The sequence below is a fragment of the Podarcis muralis genome, chromosome 9 (genome assembly GCF_964188315.1).
Source record: "Podarcis muralis chromosome 9, rPodMur119.hap1.1, whole genome shotgun sequence".
NCBI classification, from domain to species: Eukaryota; Metazoa; Chordata; class Lepidosauria; order Squamata; family Lacertidae; genus Podarcis; species Podarcis muralis.
The window spans coordinates 51,197,698-51,204,685 of NC_135663.1; positions in this window are offsets into that span (position 1 = coordinate 51,197,698).

The following is a 6,988-nucleotide window of genomic DNA, read 5'->3' on the forward strand; positions in this document are numbered from 1 at the left end:
GCTCTGCCAATTTTCTTTTCCTGCATGGCACATACTAAATAAAGGTAGCTTCAAAGACTGTGGAAAACATGGGCATGTTCCCTTGCATTTGTGCCACCCAAAAAACTACAACCATGTGAATGGTTCTGACCTGTGTATGTCAAACACTGCCAAAAATAAGTCATGGGAAGTACAGTCATACAGGGTTGAAGCCCAAGTGCTTAAAGTAAACAAACTTCAGAAAGTGAAGCATAGTTTCAATGGATTCCTGTGTGTAATTTCTCTAGATTAAAATCATGCAATCACTTTTTGCGGTTTAAAATTGTGTAACATGAATTATGCAAGTTTTATCTCTTGTGCTTAATCATTGGTGTAATTGCTGCAGAAAACAGCGTATATACATTTTTTTAAAAAAAGGTTTTAGTTTTAGCTTCTGTCCTCCCTTCGCACTTACTGGAAGTTTGTGGGTGAAGATTAAGTGTGGGCAGGTGCTGTCGTACCTGTATAGCTAGAACGGACCTGTTCTCACAAGAAAACCAGACAGGCTCAAATGAGGGCAGGCAGGAATATGAGAATCCCAGTAGGTACTTTTTATGAAGCTGGAAAATAATCAACAATTCTGAGAAGAAGGTATAGGGAGAAGAGAGGGCATGCATGTAAGAACAAGATAGACATCAAATAAATAAAAATATTTTTGAAACCACTTTCAACTACTTTAAGGGGAAAGTTCATGGAAACCATAATAGGCAGCTGTAGACTTATCTGAAATTTAATATATGAACAAGAAAATGGGGGAAGTGAGGAAGAAAACTTTTTTAAGAAAAGCAACCTGATCTTAAATGCCCTGATCAAATAATTACTGGAAAGCAAAGGAAAATAACTTTCTTTAAAAAAGAGACTTGCAGGATAATTCTATACATGCCTTGACTGAAGTAAGTCCCACTGAATTTAGTGGATTCATTCAACAGTTACTAGCTATAGGATTGCAGCCTAAAGCACTTCTTATTCACATTAGACACATAGAAACCAATGGCGAAAGATTTTAGGTCAGTTATGAATAGGGCAGTTCACTGTCTCCTATTCTATAATCTGCATAAACACACATGAGAGTATGTGTTGAGGTAATGGGATACCACTCCATAACACACCCAAAATGGCATGTAGCCCACTAGAGGGTTGGGTCAAAGGTGAATGTGGCCCTTGGGCAAAATGCAAGCTAGAAACTCCCCCCAACCACTATTACACATGCTATAATGAACCAGATAAACACTGCAATTCCATTTATTTCTGCACGAAGAACAAAATCGTCTTGTGTTTTTAATGTATTTGTTGAACATGTGGTAGCATACTATCATCAAATACGACGGGCCATTTATTATACTTGCCTACCATGATACATGTAACAATCTAGCGATCAAACTTTTTCAGCAGGGGGCCAGTCCACCTATGAATTCCTATGCCCCACAAATAACCCAGAGATGCATTTTAAATAAAAGCACACATTCTACTCATGTAAAAACACCAGGCAGGCCCCACAAATGACCCAGAGATGCATTTTAAATAAAAGCACACATTCTACTCATGTAAAAACACCAGGCAAGCCCCACAAATGACCCAGAGATGCATTTTAAATAAAAGCACACATTCTACTCATGTAAAAACATGCTGATTCCCAGACCATCTGCGGGCTGTATTTAGAAGGCAATTGGGCCGGATCCGGCCCCCAAGCCTTAGTTTGCCTACCCATGGCTTAAGAGGAATCTTGCCTGTGACACTTTTGGTGCAGTGCCCTGTAAGGTCATAGGCACCGTTGTCAAGTGTTGTTTTTATTTTGCTTTTGTAATTATAGGAAGCGGAAGCAGCATCTTGAAGCTGATGGAAAATTAATCAGCAATAGACTATTTTTAACTCCTGCCACAGTGGATTATAGATTAGCACTTTGTGGTCTGCAGTTCTGGTTCAGATTGCTTAGCATAAATGTATTGGGATCTGTTTCTTGTCATTCCCTCTATGCCTGCGATTCAGGCTAGAACCTTGATGATTATATAGCAAGAGGAGCTCCATCCGTACACAAGAAAAAGGTCTCAGCAGGCTTGTCCAAGCCCCAAGGTATTTCAAAGTGCCAAAAAAACCCAACCTTTTTAAAAAAGACCCCCCCTTTTTACAAAAATATTAAACACAACTGTTTATATATGCAGCACGTGCCTAATTCACCCACATCTTCTGCGATTAAAAACGGTACCAGGGCTTCCACGATGCTCTTCCAAAGGCCGTTTCGGCCAAATTTGATGTGAGATGGAAGATGCTGGAGCAGAGGGAGCTTAGAGGAAGAAAACAGAAGAGCCTGCCAATGGCCTATCTGGTCCAGCATCCTGTTCTCACAGAGGCCACCTGATGCCCACGGGAAGCCAAAAAGCAGGACCTGAGCACGGCACCAACCTCCCCACTTGTGATTCCCAGCATTCAGGAGCATACTGCCTCCAACAGTGGAGGCAGAACAGAGCCATTTTGGCTAGTACCATATATCACCGCATAATGGTCGCCACCACATAATAGCCCTTTTTGGGTCCATAAAATCTGTCCCTAAAGCATTCACCACGTGATAGTCACAGGGCATTCTCAGCACACATTCTCTGTACTAGCCCAATCCATGCCTTCAGAGCTCCCATGTTTAGGAGTGTCACTCCACCCCACCCTGGGCAGCTTCAAAGGCTCCCACAATACACAAAGCGGAGCTTTACTTGTTTTGTTGTTGCTTAGTCGTTTAGTTGTGTCCGACTCTTCGTGACCCCATGGACCAGAGCACGCCAGACACTCCCGTCTTCCACTGCCTCCCGCAATTTGGTCAAACTCATGCTGGTAGCTTCGAGAACACTGTCCAACCATCTCGTCCTCTGCTGTCCCCTTCTCCTTGTGCCCTGCATCTTTCCCAACATCAGGGTCTTTTCCAGGGAGTCTTCTCTTCTCATGAGGTGACCAAAGTACTGGAGCCTCAGCTTCATGATCTGTCCTTCCAGTGAGCACTCAGGGCTGATTTCCTTAAGAATGGAGAGGTTTGATCTTCTTGCAGTCCATGGGACTCTTGAGAGTCTCCTCCAGCACCATAATTCAAAAGCAGCTTTACTTGTACCAGCCTATTATAAATACGGTATGTTTTGTGTTTATAAGCAGTTATCCTAGGATATTTTTGGTAGTCCTGACAAACGGTTCTTGGTTCCATACCAAATGACAGCTGGGAAAAGATCTCTAAAAAGACATGGCATGAGACAATCTTGAAGCAGCATTGCATCATGAATTGGACAGCCCAGATGGGGTTGGTTTTGCTCCTACCCTTGCTTGCTCTGCTGCCAGAGGCCTCTGAAGGCTGCCAGCTTGCAGGTGCTGGGGTAAGAGGGAATGTTTCCTGTTCAGAGAAAGTCTTAAAATCACAAAGGCAGACTGCTAATCATGCATCCAAACGACGGCAAAACAATCCTATTATGAGAGTTGTACAAATGATGTGTTGCCATTTGGCAATGTGTAAGTTAACAGAGCAGTGTGCTTCCTGTAGTAAATGCAGTAATTGCATTTGCTACATGGAGATTAGCTTGGAACTGAGGCAGTAAAATCTCATATTTACGAAAGGGCTGCTACAGCTGTTGTTTGTTTCCTACACAGGCAAAAGTATCAAGAAATGCTTTGTTGGAAATGGAAGAACATGCCAACCATCCACCTCCATTTCAACCCTCAGCTGCCTTCTTCACAAATTATTAGAGGTTTTCTACTGTCACTGTAAGCCACAGACATTATATGTGCTTGAAAGCAAAAAAATGACACCTCACAGTAGCCAACAACTCTAGGCATAATTCAGAAAGTTCTTATACAGCATAGAGAATTGCCATTCAAGTAAAAAATAAATAAAAGTTCCCTGTGCCTTTTTTGCTATCTGACATTTGAGTATTTTATCCGAATAGATTTCTACGTTGAGTCCACTAAATCTCTTTAAATGCCACCATCCTCAATCCTTGGCCTCTTTGATGCTTTTTCCAGGATCATAATCACCAAGATGTTTGTTAATTCTGAGCGATACACTGATTGAAGACAAGCTTAAGAGCATTCTCCAGAGGCCTCATAGTGGCCATGTACAGCACACTTTAGCCTAAAACAAGAAAGGAGCAAATTATGAAGCACCCTATTATGCTGATGCACAGCTTTCAGCTGTCCTAGTTTCTGGCAATCCTTCCCTGATTTCAAATTAGAAAGGCTCTCTGCTAATTAGGAGCTGTGGACATCATTAGAAGGGAGGAGATTTCAAATCTGCAACCCAGCATTGAAAACTTCTGAATGAAAGTGAGCCTTCATTTTTCCAAGTCATTGTGGCCCAGGCGTTACCTTGGCAAGAAAAATGTGGATACTGTTCTCATTTTACACAGGTTTGTTATTTGGCTCAGGGCTGGCCCAATACATTTTGGCACCAGAGTCAGACCCCAAAATGGAGCCACCCCACCATCCTTGCTTGTGAAGAAGGGGGTCAGGAAGATCTGCATCAGGAACGAGGGTGGTGGGAAAAAAGAAAGATTCGCATCAAGATCTGCTGCCCTGGTGGCGGTTGCTTCACCTCATCTCATGGACCCAATTGTCAACGTTAAGGACTTATGAGAACCAGTCAGCAAGAACAAGACACATTTGACTAACCTACAAATGTCAATGGGCCTTAAACATGCTTAACTATGGCCAGCTGCTAAATTGTGTCATTAATAAAAATTTGTACAAGACACTAGGAGTTAGTTACTGATGGATGCAAACAGAGTTTTGCAAAGCTGATGTATGTAAAGCTAGAATTTTGAAGTCATAGTGACTGTATTACCATTGGAAGGTAGGTGAAGCTGTCTTTCTGTGCTTCCTATTTTTTTTTTAAAAAAACCTTACAATAAGAAAACTAGTACTAGCAACCGAAGGTTGGGATTCTACTACATGCGTAAATCTAGCACAAGGCCTATTTTAGAATGAACATATCTATCTACCCTTTAAATCCTGCAGCTTGAAGTTGGGGGGGAAATCTAGCTAAAAGCAGTACAGTGGTACCTCGGTTTAAGTACTTAATTCATTCCAGAGGTCTGTTCTTAACCTGAAACTGTTCTTAACCTGAAGCACCACTTTATCTAATGGGGCCTCCAGCTGCCGCCACGCCGCTGGAGCATGATTTCTGTTCTCATCCTTAAGCAAAGTTTTTAACCCGAGGTACTATTTCTGGGTTAGCGGAGTCTGTAACCTGAAGCATATGTAACCTGAAGCAGCGGCGTAGCGTGGGTTGTCAGCACCTGGGGCAAGGCAAGTAATTTGCGCCCCCTAACCCGTGGATTTGCGCCCCCTAACCTGTGGATTTGCGCCCCCTAACCCGTGGATTTGCCCTAATCCCAGATGTTGCGCCCGGTGCGGCCGGGCCCCCCTGCACCCCCCACACTACGCCACTGACCTGAAGCGTATGTAACCCAAGGTACCACTGTATTGCCTGCTCTTGTTTTGTTGCACAGCCTGCCAGCAAATGGTCTGAAAATGAGGAGGACACGGTTACAACTTTTGAAGCTAGTTTGACCCTTAAGCTACATGAATGAGAAGCTGTCAAGGAACCACATTAAGCTGCTATGAGCTCTTTAGAAGAAGAGTGGGGGTAGAAGTGTAAAACATATACACACACATATGGGTCATATAACAAAACAGGTAGGCATTGCTTTCCCTGAGCAAACTGATATCAGCTTTTATCTCTGCAAATGTTTATCACTACTATTGTTCCTTCCGCAAAGGAGACGATGTTCTTGGGTGTCTTTCCAGAAGCAGAAATATAATTATCTTGCTTCCAGCTAAAGTTACAGACAAAGCACTTTAGACTGCAAATACATCAAACAGGCAATTATTTCTAACCCTCTTCATGGAAACTGCTGATGCCCTTAATTAGCAGAAGATACTAACCAGAACTTCAGGGAAAATGTCTATACTGTACCGGTACTGCAGAAATGAACAGCAAACAAGCTAATGAAGTGATGGGAGAATGTCAAGACTACACTCTTGGATGCTGTGCAAGTAAATGACATCTCATATATTATGTGAGACATGTAAACAGAACTTCCTTTGTGGGCAAAAGGAGCAGAACACATAGACACCAGTTTCTGCCTCCAAGCTGATCACTGCTTGCTTCAAGCTAACAGAACAGAAAGCACCCAATATACATAGAACAATACACTTTTAAGAACATAGAAAGCTGCCTTATACCAGGACTTTGGGGCCCTCTCGTTAATACTCAATATATGAGACTCTCATCTTAGCAGATGCTTGACATAATCAGCAGGATACGATTATTACAGCTATGCCCTGCAAGTGCTCTTTCCCAATAAATATCTTACAGTATGGCAAACTAGCTAGCTATTCGGTCAAATCCAGGTTTTTTAAAAAATGAATGTGTGCTGTATCTCTGTACACTAACCTAAGTTACCTCTGAATCCTTGATTAAACCTTTCCTGCTTATACATCAAATCATGTTTAACTCTTCTGTGAAGCTCCAAAATCTGCATAGGATAACAACTATAGTTTCTCAGGGGGGCTCTCCATGCACTGAATTATGTACACTAAAATCAAGTGTTTTCTGCACACAAATAGCTTGTGTATAACTGACACAGCTTTATTTATACTAAAGAGCTGAGATAGGCTATAGTTCTCTGTAGCACATACATATTGTGTGTTTAATGTAGTGTTTGCTCCTTCACACTGTGCGAGGCAACTCTCTTGATACTAGCAAGAATCTACAGTAGGCCTGCAAATTGCATGGGGTTTAAGTTCCAGGGATCACAACTAAAGCCAAAATCACATCAAAAGTCACTGGGTTCAGTGGCAGGTGGGGATTAACAAAGTCATTTTTCCTGGAACCCTGCAACCTTTCAATTTTTTGCCATGCGCATAAATCTGCATGTTAAGTTAAATGTGTGCAAGTTGTGGGCTTACCATACTCCAAACAAACAAGAAAGCTACCCAGAAA